Source organism: Micromys minutus, assembly GCF_963924665.1.
Source record: "Micromys minutus genome assembly, chromosome: 22".
Taxonomy (NCBI): domain Eukaryota; kingdom Metazoa; phylum Chordata; class Mammalia; order Rodentia; family Muridae; genus Micromys; species Micromys minutus.
The window spans coordinates 10,537,829-10,561,773 of record NC_137957.1 but is presented as its reverse complement, the minus strand read 5'-3'; positions in this window follow the sequence as shown (position 1 = coordinate 10,561,773).

Here is a 23,945-nt window from a genome sequence, read left to right as displayed (position 1 = left end):
ATCCAAGCTCAAACCTTACCCACAGTGGAGAAGTCGTTTCACAGGGCAACTGTCCTGGAAGAGGACTCGATTCTTCTGTGCGGCAGCAATTTGCACATCAGTGGTACAAATTGTGTACCACTTGTGTCTGCAAATTCAGATTCCATGGCAGATTACCATGATCTGTTGTGAAGATCTGTGAGTGACAACCAGTGCCCATTCGGAGAAGACTTGTGGGTAGTGTGAAGGGAAAGTGTTCACAGGACATATACAGCTAAGTTGTCTTTTGATAACTTTAAGAAAGTGGAGAAATATTATAAAAATTCAGAGGCAGATTAGATAATATATACACATATGTATGTATGTGTGCTGTACCTAAATGCATATATCATGATATACCAGTTACATTACATATATGATAACCCATTATGACTGAAACACATTATCTATTAATATGTTTTACATATGTATATTCATGAATACATATAAATAATACATATTATATAAACTGGATAAATGATGCTGAGGTCATTATGAGGAAGACTTGCTTTTAAATAGTTAATACTTTCTGAAGGCAGAATAATCTATTTTAAGTACCTGATCATATCAGCAAAGAATATTCTGCCTATTTTCTGTAAGTACTTGGCAAAAAATGTTACAGATAAAATAAAAACCTTCCCTGAGTCTAGAAGAAAGTTTATCCACAAAACATGATGATAGTTTAATTTGGAACGTTGCGTGCTGTCTTCTTTCAGACATTGCCCACCATTTATGACTTAGCAATGTCTCTTCACCTCCTCTTCCCTCCCATTCACATATTTCTCTATCGACACACACAGCCTCAAAACTTTGTAAGGTCAGAAACAAGAAAGAAGAAAAAAAAATATATCACTTTACTTAGTTCATCTTTACTTACCCAATTTACATCTTTTAAATACTATTTCAGCAAAAGAACTACTTTAAAGATGGTTGTCTCAACCTGTTACCTGCTCAGAAGCCTTTGAGAAAGTTCTTTATGGATAGTCTTAGGTCACGTGGTTAAAAGGCACTGGGCATCTACTAATGTGTTTCTACCGTGCCTTCTTTTCATCTTTCTGATTTCTCTTCACCATAATCCTTACTTCAGGTACATAGATGTTGTCCATGATAAGACAAAAAGCTTAGGTGCCTTCACACCTCATCTGCTACTCATAGTTTATTTTATTATACTATTTGCTCTCTTCAATTTTCTGTAGCAGTGGGTCTCCGTATATAAACTTGATTCAAATAAATCTAAATATTTGTTGGATCCCAAATAGTTTACTTATATTTTGCATATAACCAAACAACTTCACTAGCTGCTAAGACAGATTTATTTTTATTTTTGTTTTTTGTATGTGTGGATGCAGGTGAGTATAGAGGCCAGAAGAGTGGGTATCAGGTTCCCTAGAGCTGGAGTTGTGGGCCATCCAATGCACGTGCTGGACCCAAAGCAGCCGGTGTTAGTTACTTCTGAGCTATTTCTCTAGTCCCATTCTATCTTAAAAACAAACAAAAACTTTAATTTAATTTATGTAGTATGAACATAATACAACTAATTAATTTCTAGGGACTTCTGAAGTTTAGAGAACATTATAAAATGTCTCATCCAGTCCACGTTTATAGAGAATTTTCATTTCCTATTAGCTCTTGTCATTTTTATAATCATTAATATTATACGCTTCATAAGGTCAAGTGGAAATACATGTATATCTATTTTAAACTTGAATGATAACCTGCCCCCACGAGTGGATTTTGTGTGTCAGTAGGTGCCAGAGCTGAACGAGGCTATGTCTATGCTCAGTGGTCTGGCCTGTGAACAGTTGAAGGAATCGTATCCCAACACTCCCTGAATTAGGCAAACCTGTAGCCACTCAGGCACCAGGCAGGACTGGATGGGCCCACAAGGCAGGAAACAAGCTAGAGAATTGAGGAACTTGGGACCATGGTCCCCTGGCAGGAGTAAGCCCTGCACAGATGGTACTCACAGGGGCCACTTAGTCAGGGTAGGCAAGGTGTGAATCCAAGATAGCCACCAGACTGGAGCCATGGGATCTGGAAAGGGAGCTAGTCTGAGATGACCCACTGGTCTGCAGCCCTGCAAGCCTACGACGTGGGGAGAGGATGCCTGAGAGAACCCCTGTTCAATGCCATGATTGTGCACTAGTGGGACATAGCACTCCTAAGAGCACCACAGACATTCTGAGACTCTGGACACCATTTAGAGGGACAAGTAAGTGGAGGAGAAATGGAAAAGAGGAAGGATACAGATGCAACAGAGTCAGAATGGAGGTGCGAGTGAGAATCCATCTGATGTGGGAAGCCGGAGACTCCACCTGGGAACATGTTGGTATACTGGCCTGCACTACTACTGGAGGCGCCATCTTGGTCCTTTGTCCTGCAGTAGCAGGGGGCTGTTAGCACCAGAGGAGACTTGTACACTCCATGAGAGCAGCAGGGCTGAGCCCAGGGACTCTAGCTGCAGTATTTGCAGGAGAGGGCCACACACATTGCAGGAGTTGTGGGTCAGCCTGCCCCAAGGGTATGAGGATGGGAGAACTGGTCCTGCCACTTGTCTCCTGTGCAGTGGTACACGAGTTAAAACTCTTAGCATTTTTTTTTTTTTTTTTGGTTTCCATAGTTCCTCCACTGCACAGCTTAAAACATGAAGCATTTACTTACAAATAGCAGGGAACATAAAAATATATCAAGTGGTTACAAAGTTCAATGGAGCAATGCTTTGAGATAAAATTGGCTGGAGATTGAAGTCATAAGGATCAAAAGCCGGAGTTAGAACATAGAAAGGAAAACTAGAAGAGCGTCATATCTCACTGATGTCTCAATGCAGCCATAGATTGATGGGCACTGACAATCATACATCACTCAAGTATCTATGGCAATTCTGAGTGTGTCTTCATCAGTGTGAGGAGGGATGTCTGCTAAGATGGATATAAATATATTTAGCAGTCTATTCCCATTAATCATCATCAACGAATTCTGTTGACCCTCACTTACAGGATGTGAGCCCCATTCCTTATTAAATTTTATTTGAAAATGGTATATAAACATGATTGATCTGGTCTATTACAAGTATACACTTTATTCATTTAGGCTGGGTCTTATGTGTTTGTGTATGAAAAATGTCATTCCTTCTCAATGGGATCCCATGCCTCCACATATGCTTAAACACATACCTGCAAGCAGATGCATGTACCTATATATAATTAAAAATAATACACATACATATTTGTAAGGCTGATGGGTGGGAGGGGGCAGGCAGAGATACAACTCAATGGCCAATCGACTCTGAGTGTTGTCTTTCACTGTAGCATGTAAACATTACACACACACACATACACTTAAAATTGTAAAAAGAGGAAGCCCATTGAACTAGTGTCTCAGCTCTTCTGATATGTGGTAGCCTGTGTAATCTTTAGCTGAAGGCAGTCAGTGTAAAATGTTCACTTCCCCCAGCTTTGGATCTCCAAACACTCAATCACTTCTATGACTTCCTGTATAAGATGTTTTTCTTCTATGACATCCTGTATAAGATGTTTTTCTTCTAAGATGTTTTTCTTCTATGACGTCCTGTATAAGATGTTTTTCTAGGTGAGTCTGGCCATGCTCTCAAAGACTTTTAGCGGTGGCTGAGTGACATCAATGGACTCTCGTGATGTCTTTGTTCTTCAGGGTTTGCTTGGGGGTGTGTGCGACAATAGGAGAATTTTGTTGTTCTGATTGTCCCTTTCACCCACTTTCCCCTACTTATGGCAATATATTGAATCTAGAGTGATCTCAGCATTGAAATCCTTCCATGATAGGAATGCAGAGATGTTAGACTAGAACATGGCAATGGAGGAGTGATTTGGATCTTTTAATTCCATTACTGAGGACACAGACACTGGTGCATGTCTGATTTGAAGGCCAGCCAGGGTCACAGAGTGAGACCTTGTTTCCAAAGCAGAAACACAACTAAGAGAAAAGAAAAAGTCATAGAAAACTGGAGTAAAAGAATTTAGGTTGATCGGAGACACACAGAACACTGCCATTTCAGTCCTGACCCACTTGTGATGTGCTTACTAATTTTGTGTTAAACACAGAAGAAAAGTAAAGACAGGAATTCATATCAGTCATCACAAACAAGCCCCATTCAAATGTGTAATATCATAGTTGAGAGATTTGGGAGGAAAATATGAAAAAAAAAAAACCCCAACAAACTAGGTTTCATCAAAGTGGAAATGTTCCTAGTTTGATAGAAACTAAACATCCACAAACCTACTAATTGTAATTCACCCAATAATCTTGTCAATACTCAAGATGCTGAAAGGCAGTAGATAAAAAAAAAAAACATATGTGGTTCTCAGGCAGAGAAAAGATGCATTGTGAACACAATAGTAATCAACAATCATTGATGCAGGTAAAAGAAAAATACTAGAATACTATCATCCTAGAATTTCTGGCAGCTAAAGATCCTTCATAAATAATGGTAAAATACATGTTTTCAAGAAAATGCAAGGCCAATGAACATTTCGAGAGTGAAGCACAAGGGCATGGTGGGGCTAGCCCTCGGGATACATCTTCCTAGAGTAAGGAGGAGAAATACACACAGAAGGGCATGGTGGGGCTAGCCCTCGGGATACATCCTCCTAGAGTAAGGAGGAGAAATACACACAGAAGGGCATAGTGGGAGCTAGCCCTCGAGATACATCCTCCTAGAGTAAGGAGGAGAAATACACACAGAAGGGCATAGTGGGGGCTAGCCCTCGGGATACATCCTCCTAGAGTAAGGAGGAGAAATACACACAGAAGGGCATGGTGGGGCTAGCCCTCGGGATACATCTTCCTAGAGTAAGGAGGAGAAATGCACACAGAAGGGCATAGTGGGGGCTAGCCCTCGGGATACATCTTCCTAGAGTAAGGAGGAGAAATACACACAGAAGGGCATAGTGGGGGCTAGCCCTCGAGATACATCCTCCTAGAGTAAGAAGGAGAAATGCACACAGAAATGCACACAGGCACTAAGAGTCTCATTACTAAGCTTTAATTCTTATGCTTAATTTGATCAAGTGTGGGTTTTCCATGGCATTAGCTGAAATTTTAAGTATGATGACTTCCTATTAGTCTGAAGTCACTACTTGAACAATGTGCTTTCTAACACGCAGCTCTCAGTCCACTAATCATACCCAGGAATTCAGTTTATGGTAGGTTCTTTCAGCCAACATTTGGGTAATAATTTACTAAAATTACCAAATTCATTTCAGACAATTGGTCAAATTTAAGACTCTTGTCTTTTACCCCATATTTTCAGGCAGTTTTACTCTCACTCTTCACCCCCCCCGCCCCCGTGTGCGTGTCATTCTCTCTCTCTAACTCTCTCTATATACCTTATAATTCAGTAAAATTAAAACCATACTAAACATTTTATATGAAAACAGTGGGATTTAGCTATTTAAATTTCACTGTAAAAATTCTCAAACATGGTCAGAGAGTTCTTTTAAATCTGAGATTCATATTTACAGGGAAGATGTAACTTTTAATGTATTTTACTTTCCATTATTTTTAGCACATGAACCAACACAAATAAATACATTGAGTATGCCATAATGTTTATGCATTTCTTCAACAGTTATTTACATTAAATAAAAATTTAACCAAGTAGTATAGGTTATATATAATTTGCACATGTACATGAACTTATTTATTTATAACAACTACATCTGCACCAGAACTCAATAGCTCATTCTAAAGAAAATTCACAAACTTCACTGAGAAATCAGGCCATATATAAAACTACCCCATGTATTTTATTCATTAAAATATATTATTGTTTTCTAATATGTTGTGTCTCGTGCTTAGCACTTAGTTATAAAGAGAAAAATGTAGCTTGCTTCATCCACCCAGACAGTTCTTTTAGGAAGACTTTATTGCCAGTCAAAATGGGAACAGCTTAATGTAATGAACAATCCTGAGAATTGACTCTGTCCATCACAGGAAACTTGATACATCTATGAAGTTTTATGTGTACATACTGCTGAGAGATTTTTTTTGACATTAGCAAGTACAGATTCAAAGGTCTTCTCCAATTCAGAAAGTCATATTTTTTATGAAAAGAAGTCTAAATTTATTTATTAACTTGAAGAAAAGACACTGCTTTTATATTCTCTTTCCAAGTTATGTGTTTAGGCAAGCCTACCATATTCTTATAGCACATGAGTATTAGCTATGGTCTTTAGTACCATGTAGCTCATTGGTAACCTAATAATCTATCAAACAATTCATTTGCACATCTATTTTTCCAAAAGATACTTAGTTACTTTATGCACAGACAAATGCAAACAGTTCCAACAGAACTAGGAATACAGCATTCGTGCACAGACATGCATACCTAATGCTATGAGCCTCCATTGTGTAATATGCATGTTGTGAGTCTCCTCGAATGGATGCTGGGAATTCTTCTGGCAGAATAACAAGTCCTCTTAACCGTCAGTTCCTCTTTCCAGACCCCTTATGGGCTTTTATGAGCAAGTGTTGGTGGACATTCTTTGATATAGAGAAGATTGAACACACCTATTTCCAAAATGAGTTTCAGTCACCATGAACCAGCTTGCGTGTAACACGTCAGTAACCAAATCTCACTCAAAATAAGCAAAGCAAAATGTGCTGGGAGTGGTGGGCCTCCATAATAAAAAACATACAGCATTTAGACCCCAGCAGTATAATGGTTGCATACATATTACTGACCTTGTGAATGAGAAAGTAATGAGAGAATGTAAGGAAAGGGGTTTGGGGAATGTACAGAAATGGTAGGGATCCACCAAAACTCCCATTGTATCTCAAAACCAGCCAAAGCCATTCCCATGCAATGGAGAAAGTCTTTCCTTCAGAAGGCAGGTGATAGAAATCATTTGGAGCTTAGGAATTCTATTTGAGTCAGGGTTACTTTTTCCCATATCCAAAGACAGAGAAGTACTCTATCTTGCAACCTTTAGTGGGTAAAGCTTTGATGTGGAGCATAGTCTTATACGTTTGAAGATAGTAGTGTCCCTGGATACCATCCCATAAATAGCTGGAATACCTGTACAAATTAAGACCAAACGGTACCCACACATTTTCATGGAGTTCCAGAGAACAAGAATTTTATGTGACTGACAACTACTATTTTAATATTCATTTGATTTTACTAGTGCTCTTTCAATTTCTGTTTGTTTTTCTTGGCTTTCATTAAGGGATTTATTTATTTCCTCCAATTTACTCCTTAAGACATTTAATTTCCTTCTCAAGGGCCATGCTCCCCTTCACAAAGTTGATTTTAAGGTCTTTTACTTGTACTTCTGTAGTGTTGGAATATTCAAAACTTGTTGTAGAATATCTGGTTTTTTTCCTGACATTGTACCTTGGCTGCTGTTCCTTGTCATCTCATGCTGGCTGCTATATATCTGGGTTTGGAGCAGTTACATTTCTAGAACAGATTTCAGAGTTTGTCTTGTTGAATGGGTGTTTTGTGCCAATGATTCTGTTTCTTCTGTAGTCTTTTGGTTTGTGTGACCTGAGCTTTTTCCAGTCTGTGTGGTCTTTTGTAAATCTGGAGTCTTGACCTCTAACTGGTATCTCATAGAGCAGGAAGACTCTGCCCAGCATGGTTGCTGGAGAGTGTGGGATGAGGTGTGGGGGGGGGGTCAGGGAGAGAATAAAATAATACTTAATGTAGAAGGTTAGGGGGAAGACACCCTACCTGGATTTGTTTTAGTTTCTGTGTTTCTAGTAGAACAAGGAGTCTATGTGATTGCTGGAGAGTGGGAACAAACAAGTTAAAGGGTGTAGAACAGGGGATAAGTTGGGGTGGGGGACATTGAGATAGTGACAAGAGTGTGGACGTTTCAGGGAGTTCTCCCAGTCTAGGGGATCTCTAGTAGAAGTGGGTGACTTACATTCTGTTTCTACAGCATCCTCTGGGTAATTAAAGAGCTCTACCCCTTTTTATATTTTTACTGTTCTTGAGAACCATCAGAGCCTTACATATTACTTGGGTATTCTTGATATTGCAAAACTGAATATCAGCTTTTGTGTCGTGATAGTGTTCTGGACTTTTTACTACTTTGCAATGTGTATGTTTACTGGAAATGATTTCACTCCATCTATGAGAAACTTCATAGATTGGAGCTAGGTTGTTCCATTGAAATGTAGTCTTTTATATTCATCTGCAAACTTGACAGTTACACTAAAAACTCAGAACAAAAAAGGTGGTGAACTAGTTGCTCTTCTATTGCTATGATAAATGACCAAGAGCAAGACAACCTCAGAAGGAGGACAGGTTTATTAAAACCTAACAGTTACAAGATCCATGATGGCAGAACAAAGGGCATGGTGGCTGTGGCAGAAGCTGAGTGTTTACATCTGAAATCAAAGCAGGAGGCAGACAGCTAACTCAAAAGAAACAACCCTTTTGAAGCATCATTCAATAAACCCTGTGATAGACTTTTTCCAGCAAAGTTACACCTCCTAGTCTTCCCCCAAACACTTACCAACTCAGAATTTAAATTCCTAAGGTATAAGAAGAACATCTCAAATAATGAATTGAGTGTGTTCCTCCTATTTCTATTTTGTGAAATAGTTTGAAGAGTATTGGTGTTAGGTCTTCTAAGAAGGTCTGATAGATTTCTATACAAAACCCATCTGGTTCTGGGCTTTTTATGGTTGTGAAAACTTTGATGATGTTTTCTAATTATTTGGGGGTTATGGGACTATTTAGATGGTTTATCTGATTCTGATTTAACTTCTGTATCTGTCGAGAAAATGGTAAATTTCCTCCAGATTTTCCAGTTTTGTTAAGTATAGGCTTTTGTAGTAGGATTTGATAATTTTTTCAATTTCCTCAGTTTCTGTTGTTATGTCTCCCTTTTAATTTCTGATTTTGTTCATTTAAATAGTTTCTTATGCCCTCTAGTTAGTCTGGTTGAGTCATCATGTAGAAGAATGTAAATAGGTCCATTCTTATCTCCTAGTACAAAGCTCGAGTTCAAGTGGATAAAACTCCACATAAAACCAGGTATGCTGAATCTAATAGAAGAGAAAGTAGGGAAGAGTCTTGAACACATATGAACTTGGGAAAAATTTCCTGAACAAAACACCATTGGCTTATATTCTAAGATCAAGAATTGACAAATGGGACCTCATAAACTTGTAAAGCTTCTGTAAGGCAAAGCACACTGTCAATAGGACAAAACAGTAACCAACAGATTGGGGAAAGATTCTTATCAATCCTATATTTGATAGAGGGTTAGCATTTAATTATACCATGAACTCAAGAAGTTAGTCTCCAGAGAATCAAATAATCCTATTAAAAATGGGGAACAGATCTAAACAATGAATTTTTAATTGAGAAATACCAAATGGTTGAGAAACACCTAATGAAATATTCAACATCAATAGTCATCAGGGAAATGCAAATCAAAACAACCCTCATATTCTACCTCACACCAGTCAGAATGGCTAAGATAAAATACTCAGGTGACAGCAGATGCTGGTGAGAATGTGGAGAAAGAGGAACACTCCTCCTCTGTTGGTTTGGACAGTTCCTCAGAAAAATGGACGTAGTATTATTCTACTTCTGGGCATATACCCAAAAGATGCTTCAACATATAACAAGGACACATGTCCCACCATGTTCATGGCAGCCTAATTTATAATAACCAGAAGTTGGAAAGAACCCAGATGTCCTTCAACAGAGGAATGGATATACTACATTTACACAATGGAATACGACTCAGCTATTAAAAACAATGACTTTATGTAATTTTTAGGCAAATGGATGGAACTAGAAACTATCATCCTGAATGAGGTAACCCAATCACAAAAGAACATACATGGTATGCACTTACTGATAAGTGGATACTAGCCCAAAAGCCTGGAATACCCAAAGAACAATCCACAGACCTTATGAAGCTCAAAAAGAAAGAAGACAAAAATCTGAATGCTTCAGTCCTTCTTAGGAGGGAGAACAAAACACTCAAATGAGGAAATACAGGGACAAATAGAGGAGCAGGTACTGAAGATAAGACTATCCAGAGACTATCTCACCTGGGGATCCATCCCATGTGCAGCCACCAAACCCATTCACTATAGCTGATATAAAGAAGTGCTTACTGGCAGGAACCAGATATGGATACCTTCCCAGAGGCTCTGCCAGAGCCATACTGATACAGATGAAGATGGTTGAATATAACCATTGGACTGAGCACCAGGACCCCAATGGAGGAGCTTGAGAAAGGACTGAAGGAGCTGAAAGGGTTTGCAACACCAAGGGAAAAACAGCAATATCAACTAACCAAATACTCCAGAGCTCCAATATTAATCAATGAGTACATATTGATAGACCCATGGCTCCAATTGCATATGTAGCAGAGGATGGCATTGTCTGGCATCAATGGGTCCAGTGAAGGCTAGTTTTCCCAGGGTAGGGGAATGCCAAGGCAGTGTTTTGTAGTGGGAACATCTTTGTGGAAGCAAGGGGAGGGAGTATGGGAGAAAGGGGGAAGGGGATAACATTTGAAATGTAAATACAGAGAATATAGAAAAGAAGAAGCACATCTCATTTACATAAACTTAGGGTTTTGATCACTTGTGCTCAGTTGCTCTTAAACAGGACACTCTCCTTGAGTTCTTCACCCATCCAGCTGCAGTCAATATAAGAGACTCCCCTCAATTTAACTTCTTCTCCCTTGCCATCTGTCCTAATTTCAGTCAGCCAGCTGAACCCTCTGAATAGCCTATAAGTGCATTACACATTTTCTTGTATTTGATTGAAACAGATTCATGTCTTCTGGTAGAGCCCAACACTGTTAATGGAGCTATATCAGCACTGGTTTATATGAATCTACCACCAGGGTGATACAAAAAAGCAAAAGTTATAACAGTATGTACTTCAGTGTACTGGGTAATGACCAATTCCTATTAGAATAAGGTTGAAAAATCTTTAAATACATCTTAGAGAATCTCACCAGGACCCCCTGCCTGCCCATTAGTGCTGTCTGGTCACACTGATTAGTTCTGGTTATTGGACAATGTACTTCAAATATTCCTTTTTACAAACCTGTGGGCTTGCATTGGGATGGCTCTTGGGACATCACTGCTGGTCTCAACCCTGTTTCCAGTAACTGTACCCGTGCTCTTAGTGTAATCTTTCCTAACAATCTCAGGGAGGATGCTATTTTCTAAAGAGCATTTTCATAAAAGTAAAAGAAGAAATTAACAGAGAAACAAAGAGCTCCATCAGCACCTTTTCAAAAGAGCACTGAAGAGCCGGTTGGGAAGTTGTGTGATCTCATCTCTGTAGCTGCTTCGTTACAATGATTTCTGCAATACTTCAGTGTACATGCAGAGTTATTCTCATTGTACTGTGAAGGAATGATAGATTCCTGTTCCTCTTGTGTGTTGTTTGCTCTTTCTTGTGTATTGTGGTTGTCATACCCGTGCTAACATTTGAATACTATCACCTGTTATCGTCCTTGTAACCTCTCTTCCCCAACGCCAGTATTGTTTAAAGAATAAACTCACATCTTATTGGATCGTTCCCACTCCAAAAGTTAAAAGTTGATACTTTTTTTTTAACCTCAAGTTTACAAAAGTACCTGCTTTTCTGTTGCTTCGTATTATTTTTGGCTTGTGATAGAGAACAGACTGGATTTCTGAGATATCTGTCTTCTCTTAAAGTACTTGAGATTATTAATATAATACTTTCCTGGTATTTGTGAGGTTTTCTTTTCTTCATAGCTTTTTGCTAGATATGCATGCATAATATAGACATGGAAGAAGTATATATTTCACACATATGTATATTGGAATTGCTGCAATTTTAAGAGGGTGAAATAAAAGCCATATGAACTCACAGCAGGGTCCCAGTTCTCATGTAGATATTTGATATTGCGACCTCGCCACTAGAGGCCGCTTCCATATGCTTCTGATAGCTGAATTAATATTCGTGTTCAATCCAGATCATACCTGGACATTCCCAGTAATCAGCAAATTGCCAAAATCCTAGTCAACTATCTAACTTTTTAATATTCTGTTTCCATTGACGGCACTGGACCCTCCTTCGTGGAAGTAGCTGTCTTATAACTGTGCCCTATCCAGCTGTTACCATTTTGACTCTTCTCTGAAAGCTGTTTCCCTGTTTCATTAAATCTCGCTCTCTTCCCCTCAGCTTGAGAAAACCTGTTATTTTCACGGATGTTTGTTTCCTCTCCATTTGCTTTCTTTGTATTGGTCCATTTCATTCATCCAGGTCCCTACCACTGGCTGTATCTGGGCATCATTTGATGGTTTCAGAACATGCCATACACTGCTTCTTCTTTCTAATTGAATTGTATGTTAGTTAGAATGCTTTCCTCAGAGTTTAAGTACATCATGTGTAGACAACCACATTACCCTTGTATACACAGCTATTTCTTGATTATATTATTTCCAAAAGAACTACTTCTAAGACCAACATACTTGGGGGTTGGTAACTTACTTCTGCAGGCAGTTGGTAAATCCTGGTGATTCTACTTCCCCATATCATTTATAGATTCCACCCATACTTTATATTCATTGTTTCAACTTTCATTATCTTTCATGTATACTGCTACTCTGTGTACAAATAGCTCAGTAATTGATTCTTTTACTTTCGCTATTATTTTTTTTCTCATTTTAATCCACCCTAGCACGTGAATTGGATAAACTTTGCTAAAGTATAGCTTCAGTAAACCATTGCTATTACTCTAGAAAGAGAAAGGAAATATTCATTAATGAGTCTCCCTTGTCACTGATGAAAGTAGACTCTTCCGCATGGTAAATAAAGCTCACAGTTGATGCTCCTTTCTGATTTACCCTCAGAAAATGTCCTTCGCTTCCAATTAAACTCTTCCCAAGTCTGTGGGAACAGTGTGCCTCGTGAGCCATGCTCACCAGCCTCTGACTTTCAAGTCTATCTTAAGAAGTGTCTGCAAGCCCCGCATGGTAAAATTAATAAGTTTCCCTTCAGTGTTCTTGTCCCTTTCTTTGTGGCACTGTCTGGAATTCTGCATTGAGTTATTGTATAATTATCTATCTCTCTAACTAAACTGTAAGATCTTGAAGGCTGAAAAGAATATTTGCTCATATTTGAATTTCAATTACCAGCCAGCTCAATAGCTGTCACAGGGAAGTCATTTAGTAAATATTTTGAAGATGCATTTAGCTAGGTAGATTGGGTATACTATTCTAGTATTTAAGACCAAGTTTCTTGTGCTTATAATTACATCTATTAACCATACCTGACATCCTTTGCTAGGATATATAAGTTACCGCTAAAATATTGGATAAGTCTTATAATGATGTGTTTTCCTTTATTTTTTTAAGACAGCGTTTTATGTATCCTGGATTGCTAAGGCTAGTCCTGAACTCCTAATTCTACTTTTCCCATATTTTAAGTTATTATAGGTTGTTAACTGTGCCTGGTTATTATCTTAACTCCTGTGGCTTATACATTCTTCCTGAGGGTCAGATCTCAGGTTAACTAAAGATAGTTATGCTAAGAGAGATGCATTATATTCTTGATTCTATATTGGGATGTCTAGATAGAAAGATATTAAAGAATAAATCCGTTGCTGTGGCTTAAATGTTTTCCTTTCACAATATTCACACTTTGGATTAAATTTCAAGGTGGTGGCAGTAAGAAACAGGGTCTTTGAGAAGTGGCTTTATGGGATGAATTCTCTTGCAAAAAAGACTTCAGATAGAATAATACATTCCTTAATTAAGTTCTTCTTTTTCTCATCTTTGCCCATATTCTACAAGTACACAAGTAAGTTGCTATCCTAGACACATAACGCCTGCTCTTGCCAGACAGCATATCTTCTGGCACCTTGATTTTTGAGTCTCTCATCTCCAGAATTGTGGGAAATAGTTTTCACAGTTACAAACCAGTTCATTGTATTTTGCTATACAGTTGAATATGGACCAAGATGTCTTGAGTGACAGAATCAATTAATTAGTCACTTAGGGTTAAAGCCTATCTTCTTATAAATGCAGATTTATGGGGTTTGCCACTGGTTTGCCTACAGCAACTGCTGCTTTACACTAATAAGGTGGATCTGTCCAGAAGAACCACTTTCCTATCATTGGGAGGTTGACTGAGGACTGCAAACACGTGTGTCCACTGCCTCACGAGGTCAAGCTACTTGTCTCTTAACCTGACTTGCAAGATCATACATATTGTTACAAATGCTAGTTCTATAACAAATATAGTTCTCTTATGGTTGGTGATTAATAGTGGTCATTCAAAAATTCAACTGTGATATGCACTTTTACATTTGATATTTAAGTTTATACAAATACTCATATTCATAATGTTTTAGATATTCTAACTCATATTAAGAATATACTCACTATTGTTAGTTCTATTATATTACTTTGGTGATATATATACATATATTCATATATATTTATGAAATTAGGAAAATCCACACAATAGATTATTCATTTCTACTTACATACATGCACACTGTCGCCATGACACACATCTTGAACCATGTGGGACTTCGTGAAGCCTGAATAACAACTAATCGGAGAAGTCCTTACAGATCAATATCATCTTGAAGCATCTGGCTGAATCTTTTTCTGTGAGAGAAATAAGCCTTGGTGTATAGCTTATGTCTGAGCCTTACTATTGCTCTGATGAACACCATGGCCAAGCACAACTGGGTAAGGAGAGAGTTTATTTGGTTTACATATACATACGTTACATATTTCATTTATAATCCCTGAATGAAAGCTAAGGTAGGAACTCACACATGACAGGAACTTGGAGACAGGAGCTGATGCAGAGACCATGGAAGGGTGCTGTTCACTAGCTTACTCCTTAGAGCTTGCTCAGCCTGATTCTTATAGAACCCAGCACTGCCAGCCCAAGGTTGGCACCACCCAAAGAAGGTAGGCCCTCTACCACCAGTTTCTAATTAAGACAATGCTCTATATGCTTGCCTAATAGCCCCATTTTATGCAGGCTTTATTCTCTATTGAGAGTCTCTCCTCTCAGGTGATCAACTTGTGTCTGTTAACATAAAACCAGCCAGCATTGACAGTCTTGTTTTCACATTCTGTCGATACAACACCGAAACCTAAAATTCTATAATTTGCTTGTTTATTTAAATCTGTGCTGTACATTTTTTTTTCCTGTCACTGTAAGGTAAATGCAATGTTTTGAAGAAATGTCTCAAACTTTTAACACTCCTCCTTTGACACTAAGATTTATTTATGTGTTACAGGTAGATCATATTTAACCCAGCTAGACTGAAGACACAGAACATAAATGCATCAGTTACAGGGCCAACTTCTTTGAATATTTACTGTTCCCTGTAACCCTCTGTTATCATTGTAGTTGGAAAAAAGGTCTTTGCAGATTATTCTTTTTTTTTTCTATTGGATATTTTATGTATTTATATTTCAAATGTTATCCCCTTTCCCAGTTACCCCTCTCCCATGCCCCCTCATCCTGCTTCTATGAGGAAGCTCCTCCTACTCCCTCTTCAATGCCTGGCATTCTCCTATACTGAAACTGAGCCTTCACAGGACCAAGGGCTTCTCCTCTCATTGATACCAGACAATGTGAACTCTTTGATTGGTGGTTTAGTCTCTGGGAACTGGGGGGGGGGGGGTGTTCTGGTTGGTTGATATTGCTGTTCTTCCTAAGAATTCTGAGGGCAGACTGTCTTCTAGGTTGTATTGAGTATATAATCCAAATTGAACTGGTTCTGTAATGTAGATCTGGTTCCATAATCCAGATTGAGCTGGGTTTATAATGTTGCAAATGCTTTTATGAGAGGATGATTGACATCTGAGATGGAGGAGATAAAGGAATCAGGAAGGGCACAGAAGTGAGTGTAGATAACCACATCCAATTTAATGAGTATAGCTAAGCCTTGGAAGTCAAAGGCAAGGTATTCCCCCTACAGCTTCCAGCAAAGTGTTCAGCTCTACAACACATTCAGTATGTACTTTTGAACTCCAAAATTACAAAGTGCGAAACACACATCATTTAAAAATTCTATGTTTGTGGTGAGTCGATAAAGCATTCACAGAAAATATAATATAAAGGGGCCCCAGGTAACAGAATCCCATCCAACTTGCTATCTTCCATGTGTTACTATGACATACTGCTTTCTATTCTTTGGCTGTATGGCTTGATAAGCCTTTGAACAATAAGGACCATCCAAGTCTATAGGAAACAGATTCTAGATCAGTGAAGAGACATTCAGTACAGGGATTACCTTTTAAGATGCCTTTTGAGCAGCTTTATGCATTTTGTTTGCTTGGCTGTATGAAGGAGAACTCGGCATGCTGTTTGAACTTGGATTCACAGCCTGCTGAAAGCACATTGCCCCAGGACTAAATGCTCCCAATTACCTTAAGCTTCTTTAATTGACAAAACTTCCAGAATATTTACTCATTATTTTGTTCTTTATATCAATTGATTGTCTCTGTGGAAGATTCTTCCTAAATCCCTATCAGTAGAGCCTGAAATATTTTCAATTTATCCTATAATTGTTATCATTGATGTATTAGCTGTAAATCTCAATATTTTGATAGTTTATAAATATACCAAATGTCATCTAAAATATAAAGGCTGCTTATTACACAGTCACACCAATGTTGTTGAGGTTCTTCTTTTCCCAACACTAAGTAAACGTAACTATAGAGCAGATGAAAAACTATAAAGACAAATAATGGGAGACATCTGTAAATAAGAACATTTGTGGAGTTGTGGGAAAAGCCAGTGCATCCTGAGAATAAAGACCCCACAGAAGAATATTTGTTTGTACATATGGAATGAGGAATACAGTTATTCTAAACCATTTTATGTGGTATCTGGGAATCAAACACAAATCTTCATGATTTTGTGATACAGGAACTATACCAACTGACCTATCTGCTTCACCTAATGATGAATATTTTTAAATGTATTACATAATTTAGCTAATGAAACCATAATTAGTTTCTTTTTGAAAGTTGAACATGAATTTTTAATAACAAAAGATGAATTAAACATTCACAACATCAATAGTATACCAGAATACATACATTACTTCTTTTACTTACTGAGTTTAACTGTTGAAAATTGAGCATCAAGTATGTTTAAAGTCAGATGAGTAATACAGATATAACCAAAGCAAGTCTGCCTTCCTCAAATATCTGAAACTTTAGAACTTATTCTAAGATCAACTAGCTTCTCCAGTAGAGGAAACATTCTCCTTATGAGGGTACAAACTTCAATTTTCATCTCACATTGCAAAAAGTGTGAAGATTTTCAAATCAGTGATTCCCTGTCCTATGAGACAAATAGAATGTTGTTGAGGAGAAGGCCGCTGGATGCCAAGCTGGAGGGAAGCAGGGCTATTGTTCTGCTGAGAGAAAACTGACAATCATAGTTCTGGAAACATAAACCTCGTGAACAGGAAGAAGCTTCACAAGGTTCCCACTGACATGGAAATTGTGGACAAATTTTATACTATTATTAAGGTTCCAGCTTCTTCATGTCCTCAAATCTAGGGACTGGGGGGAGAAAGCAGAGAAAACTCCATGCTGACAGGATAGCAGTGGTCGTGGGGATAGATCCGTGACCATAGGAGCTAGTTGCAGAAAATTATAAATGCACTAGTGCTAGTTGGCAATGGATAAGCACTGGACAGAAGAAAACTCGAGCCATTCCCACATAGACAGGGTATGAGGACACATGAAGATATCTATATAAGCAACAAACCCAGGAATAAACAGCACAAATTACTTGCTAATAATAAATTAAAAATAAAATTGCATGTTTGTTTTAAAATTTTCCTGCTTATCAGAATTCTCTGGTCAGCACAATAGTCCATTTTAAACTGCATCTTTGTTTTGTTCTTTTTTTTTTTTTTTTGAGTTCTTATGTATTCTATTGGGTAATCCATCATTGGCTATATAACTGATAATGATTTTCATCCATTCAATAGGCTGCCCCTTCACTTGGTTGACTTTTCTTTCTGTAGAGAAGCCTTTCAATTTCATGAAGCATCAATTTTTAATTGAAAGTTGGCATTATTTTCTTAGATACCAGGGCCCTATTTAGAAAGATTATACCTTCATTCATGTCTTATAGCATACTACCTGAGGAAAAAAATTCCCTATCCATCAGTTAACTGTCAAGGAATCACATGGTGCTTTGCATTGTGTTGTGAGGGAAGGGACATCAGTATTTTTTTTTTAACTCTGAACATGAGGAGCTCTATTACAACATGATATGCAAGATGCTCCTACTTGGGCAATAGTGGCACATTTGACTGGGTGGCCAATCACTCTCTGCTTATATTTAAAACCTAGTCCACAAGAGAAGCTTGCACCAGGCATTTGAAAACCAGTCAGAAGCCCATCCCATGGTGTCAGTTTTATTGTGAAGGTGACATCTTACTAAACTGCCTTCTGATATTTATGTTATATTCATCCACATATGCTGCCTCCAGCTTTGGCCAGATAATTTTTTTTACATGAATTATGGTACATGGAAGACTTATCTTTCTTTTTTTTCTTAGTATTTTATTTAAAAAAAAACAGATACATGTACAGATTTTAAAGACATTTTGGCATTAATCTATATGAATATATTTTTGTCAGCACTTGATTTTTTTAAAGGTTTAATAGTATGCACTGAGGTTTTACTAGTTACAATAATCATAAAGTACATGTAAAACAAAATGTAACATGGAAATAGTCAATGTTCTCTTGGTGTGTGTAGATTAAACGTAATGATTTTTAAATACCAAAAATTGTCACAAGGCTATCTTCTTAGCTCTTGAGTTATTAATGATTTAAGGTCTAGGTGTAAGATGCTAAGAATGTGTGGTAATTGAGTGCTCATGCCTAACCAGAACAGCTATACCACTCCAACTACAGCTCAGGAGACTACAGCTGGAGAGAAAAAAAATGCAAGAGCCTGGAGATCAAGGGAAAGGCTGTAAACTGCTACCTTCTCACCTGACACGGCCACTGTGCTTGTCTGCACGGGGCCTGCACTGGCTCATGCCAAATCATGCTGAATTCTGAGTGGTAGTGAGTTCTAGAGAAGGGACAGTTATTATTATTATATCTGTGCCCATATACTAACCCAGTGTGCTCCAATGGATGGCTCAGGAGCTATGACCATATCCATCTCTAGTTGAACTTAGTAGGTGACAAGAGAGAATAAAAGGAGAGGTGTAGGAGAATGAATCGTAAGGGGAATGGAGGGATCTGAGGAAAGACAGGGTAAGGTACATACATATAAAACTGCCAAAGAGGAAATTCAGTAAACATCACAGCAAATCTGCTTAGAATTATCTGTGACATGACAGTAAATGGAATTCGGAATGAAAACTCCCATCATTTACAGCAAACAAAATGCTTAGATACAGTAGAAGAAAAAGAACACAAAGAATCATTTTTAACTCCTGGAACTGAAATGTTTGAAAATGAAACAAAAGATTCCCAGGATTTAAAATATAAACTTTACCTTCAAACACTGTATTTCTAGGCTTTTGTTAATTATCACTATCAACGACATGGGGGTGGTACTGTGTTAATAAAGCTGGGGTAAAGGAGAAAGAGACAACGGGAGGGGGTGGAATGGGATAAGGAACTGTGGGAGGTGGGGCAATGGCTGAATTGTAAATAAATATAATGATAATGATAATAATAATAATAATAATAGAAGGAGGAGTCAAGACCTTCATTCAAGCATACTGAGTAAAAATAACTAAAAATCTAACCTCTAATCTTGGGCTTCCTCCATCCTTTACAGACAGCAGTAGAGTGACGGTGTGCAATAGAGACACTTGTCACTCACTGTGGTTAACCGACAGATAATCAGAATTCCCTGTAAACATTTTCCTCTGTGTATTTGAAAACATTGGGTCCTTTGAGATACTGTAGAATAGAATGTTTTAGCATAATAGAAAAGAAGTGACAATAACAATAACCCACCGCGCCTGTCTGGATGTTCCCTTTTTTTTTTTTTTTTTTGGTCTATTTAAAATATTTGGTGGCTGTTGTGAAATGAGGGTCTTAGTCAGAGATTCAGACAATGGCAGTAGAGGAGAGGAAGGTCTTTTGATAATACTGGAGATTGTAGGGCTTTTTTCCCCCTCTACTTCTTCTTTCTGAACAGTAAGTGCCTATACAATAGCCCCAATGTTCCTGTCAATATGTTTATTGGGACACTTGAAATTACTGCTATTATCTATTCCTGAATCAAATATTTTTCCATTTGCAATATAAAACATTTAATTACAACACAAATTATATGGGACAATCATGTAATAGTAAACAAAGAGCTCATTTGTGTCCCTCTGTATTTCTCATTTGCTGACTAATTAGTTTCTCTATGAGACACCAAGTGACTCTTATAAACACAAACCTCTGGAGGATATAAAGGTTAATTTTAAAGTAACTGCAAATATTCAGTAACATTATAACGAAGAATGAGTTTTGCACTCCCGTCATCTTCTAGACCTCCAGCATGCAGCCTGTGTGACTTTGTTCTGACACTGGAAACATTAAGATGGACTCTGCATTATGTCTTTCACTTAGCTGTGCTTTGCAAACACAGGAACATGGGTAAGAGTTGTTCCAAAACCACATCCTTGGTGGATGTATATGTACAAGTGCAAACGTGACACAGAAGCCTACACACCTGCAAATGTATTATATGTGTGCACGCGGTAATCCATAGCCATAATGTGATTCTGAATTATGCAAATCACAATGACCAGACATAGACTGGAATATTTCAACAAGTTAGAATGAAGGCCTAAAAAGCTTCTGATGACATGATTCGAACTAGAAGATGACAATTTCCCTTTCAGTAAATGGCAGTGTGAGGCCCTAAGGCTCGATGCTCATTCTGACCCCTACGGCACATGTGGATTTATAAACAGGTCTTAGGAAGCACACAGTCTATCATGTTAGACCTGGAGTGGATTTTCAAGGGCACTAAACAGGAAAGTACTACTGATTAGATTTTATTTATTAGTTTAGTTCTTAATTTGTGGTAATTGTTGAAAGGTTCATGTGTTCTCTTTTGTAATGATAGATAAAAATGAACTGGAATTGGGTGTCAGCTTTAGGTCTTGTGCAGTAACTGCTTCAAGCTAGTGTCAAGCGGCTTGACTTTCCAAATCAATATGTTCTTGGGTGCAAACAAAAGAAATACATCATTAATAATTTTCAGAACTTTAGCATAGTTTATATAATCTTTACCAGCCATTAATGATGGACAATTGACAGATTCAGGGACTAAAATATTACTGTTTCCTGTCACGCTCTTGTTCTAGAGTTACTTCATTTTCCCTTTAAGTTTTACCAGTTGAGTAAATTATTTATCAGAAAGAATGCTAAGATTGATTACAAGCATATGGTTTAATTAAATCTGAACTGCAAATATATGCAAGAGCCCTACTGTTTCCCAGGATATACCTGAGCACACCGTGTGCAGAGGACTGCAGTCCTTTCTCAGGCGTTGGATGTACCCTATTTAGAGTATACCCATCTGAGTCTTTGCCCTCTGAAGCCATACTCTGTCTAGCTCCAGAACAGCCTTTGATAATGCAAGTTTATGTTTATCGAATACCCAGTGTCCAGAAGTGTCTTTCACATTCACCTAAGAGTACATTCTGGAGGCTTGTTGTAAGTCAAGGTATTGGCTGTACACAGTTTGCATTATCCGTCTTTCTCAGTCAAATGACCCAAGGATTCCAAAGTGCCAGCTTCGAGGTCATTTTTTTTTCTCAATGGGAAGAATTCATCCAAGACACACAAACTAAAGACACACAAACTAGAGCCAAATGAGGCCTATATTGAGAAATATTACAGTGGGTGGGGAGTTAGGTTCTGCTTTGTGAGCTTCGGAAGTTTTAATGAAGATTTTTGAGACGAGTGATAAATTCACTCACGATGTAAGTTAACTTTTCACCATACTTCAAACTCGGTAAACCGGATCTTCGTTTTAGAGTATTTTGACCCATAAACAAATTGAAAAACTCTCCAAGGTGTGTGTGGGTGTTCATGTGTGTGTGTATCAAAACCATGATGCAAATGATACTGTAATCAGCGTGAAGTGTTTAGATAGTAGGTACTTTTAGTTAATGCCCTCATATGGAACTTGGGAAAGTATCTTGGTAATCAGCTCCTGACTAATTGGGAAGAACTAAACTTTTGCCTCTAGGGTATTTACTGGAAAGGGGAATTCTAAATTAGGAGACACAGCTGCCAGGCTACAGATGCTGTCTCCATGGTTCACACAGGACCTCTCCCTGTTTACTTAGTTTCACAAACACACCAGACTCTAGGTTATTGTTAAAAAGCACATGGACATGCTTTTGTTTGTAGTTGAATTTTTGAGCAAGTGACAACCCCATATGAAATTACATCCCATCTCACCTTAAAGCTAGTCATTGCTATTTCCAATTTATTATTTCCTTCTCTCTGTTCATCTTTGATAGATTATATACTTGATATTTTTAGATTGTATATTTTCTGCAAAAATGATAAAAGAAACAATTATATAATATATGAGAAAAACTTTTAATACTCTTTATTTTTGAAATTAAAATGTTATTCTAATTTTCTACAAGACTACACGTAAATATAAGAAAAATTGTAAATTTAAACTATTCAAAATGTTTACTTGAAAAGGTAGGTTGTGGCTATAGATTGCCATGATACACTTTTTTTTTGTATCCATTCTTCTATTAAGGGTCAGCTGGAATGTTTCCAGCTTGTGGTTACAAAATAAGGCTGCTATGAACTTAGTAGAGCATGAGTCCACGTGATATATTAGGGCATCTTTTGGGTATATGCCTAAGAGTGGTATAACTGGATCTTCAGGTAGCAGTATTTCCTACTTTCTTAGAAACTGCTACATTGATGTCCAGGGTAGTTGTACCAGTCCTACCAACAGTGGAGGAGTATACCTTTTTCTCCACATCCTCACCAGCAGGTCCTGTCACTTGAGGTTTTTTTTTTTTTTTTTTTTTTTTTTTTTTTTTTTTTTTTTTTTTTTTTTTTTTGTTAGCCATTCTGATTATTGTAAGGTGAAATATCATGGTTGTTTTGATTTGTATTTTCCTGTTGAATAAGAATGTTGAACATTTCTTTAAGTGCTTCTTGGACATTCAACATTTCTTAATTAAGAATTGTCTGTTTACCTTTTTACACCATTTTTAATTGGGTTATTTGGTTCTTTGATGTTTAACTTTTTGAGTTCTCTATATATTTTGTATATTATCCCTCTCTCATATATAGGGTTAGTAAAATTCTTCTCCCAATCTGCAGGTTCCTGTTTTGTCCAATTTACAGAGTCCTTCGCCTTACAGAAACTTTTTTATTTCATGAGGTCCATTGTTGATCTTAGAGACAGAGCCGTTGGTGTTCTGTTCAGAAAAAATTTCCCTGTGCCAATGAATTTGAGGCTATTTCCCACTTATTCTTTATTAGATTTAGAATATCTGGCTTTATGTTGAGGTCCTTGAATTACATTGACTTGAGCTTTGTAAAGGATGATAAATATGGATCAATTTGTGTTCTTCATGCCAAGTGCCAGTTAGACTAGCACCGTTTGTTGAAGATGTTCTCTTGTTTTTCTCTGTATGGTTCTGAGTTCTTTTTCAAAGATTAAGTTATCATAGCTTTGTGGATTTATTTATGGATCTTCAACTTAATTCCATTGGCTGACCTGTCTGCCTTTGTACCAATGCCTTGCAGTTTTTATCACTATTGCTCTGTGGTACAGCTTGAGGTCAGAAGTGGTGATTCCTCCAGAAGTTCTTCTATTGTTGAGAACTGTTTTTGCCATCCTGGATTTTGTTTGTTTTTTTTCATATGAAATTGTGAATTGCTCTTTCTATGTATGTAAAGAATGGTGTTGGAATTTT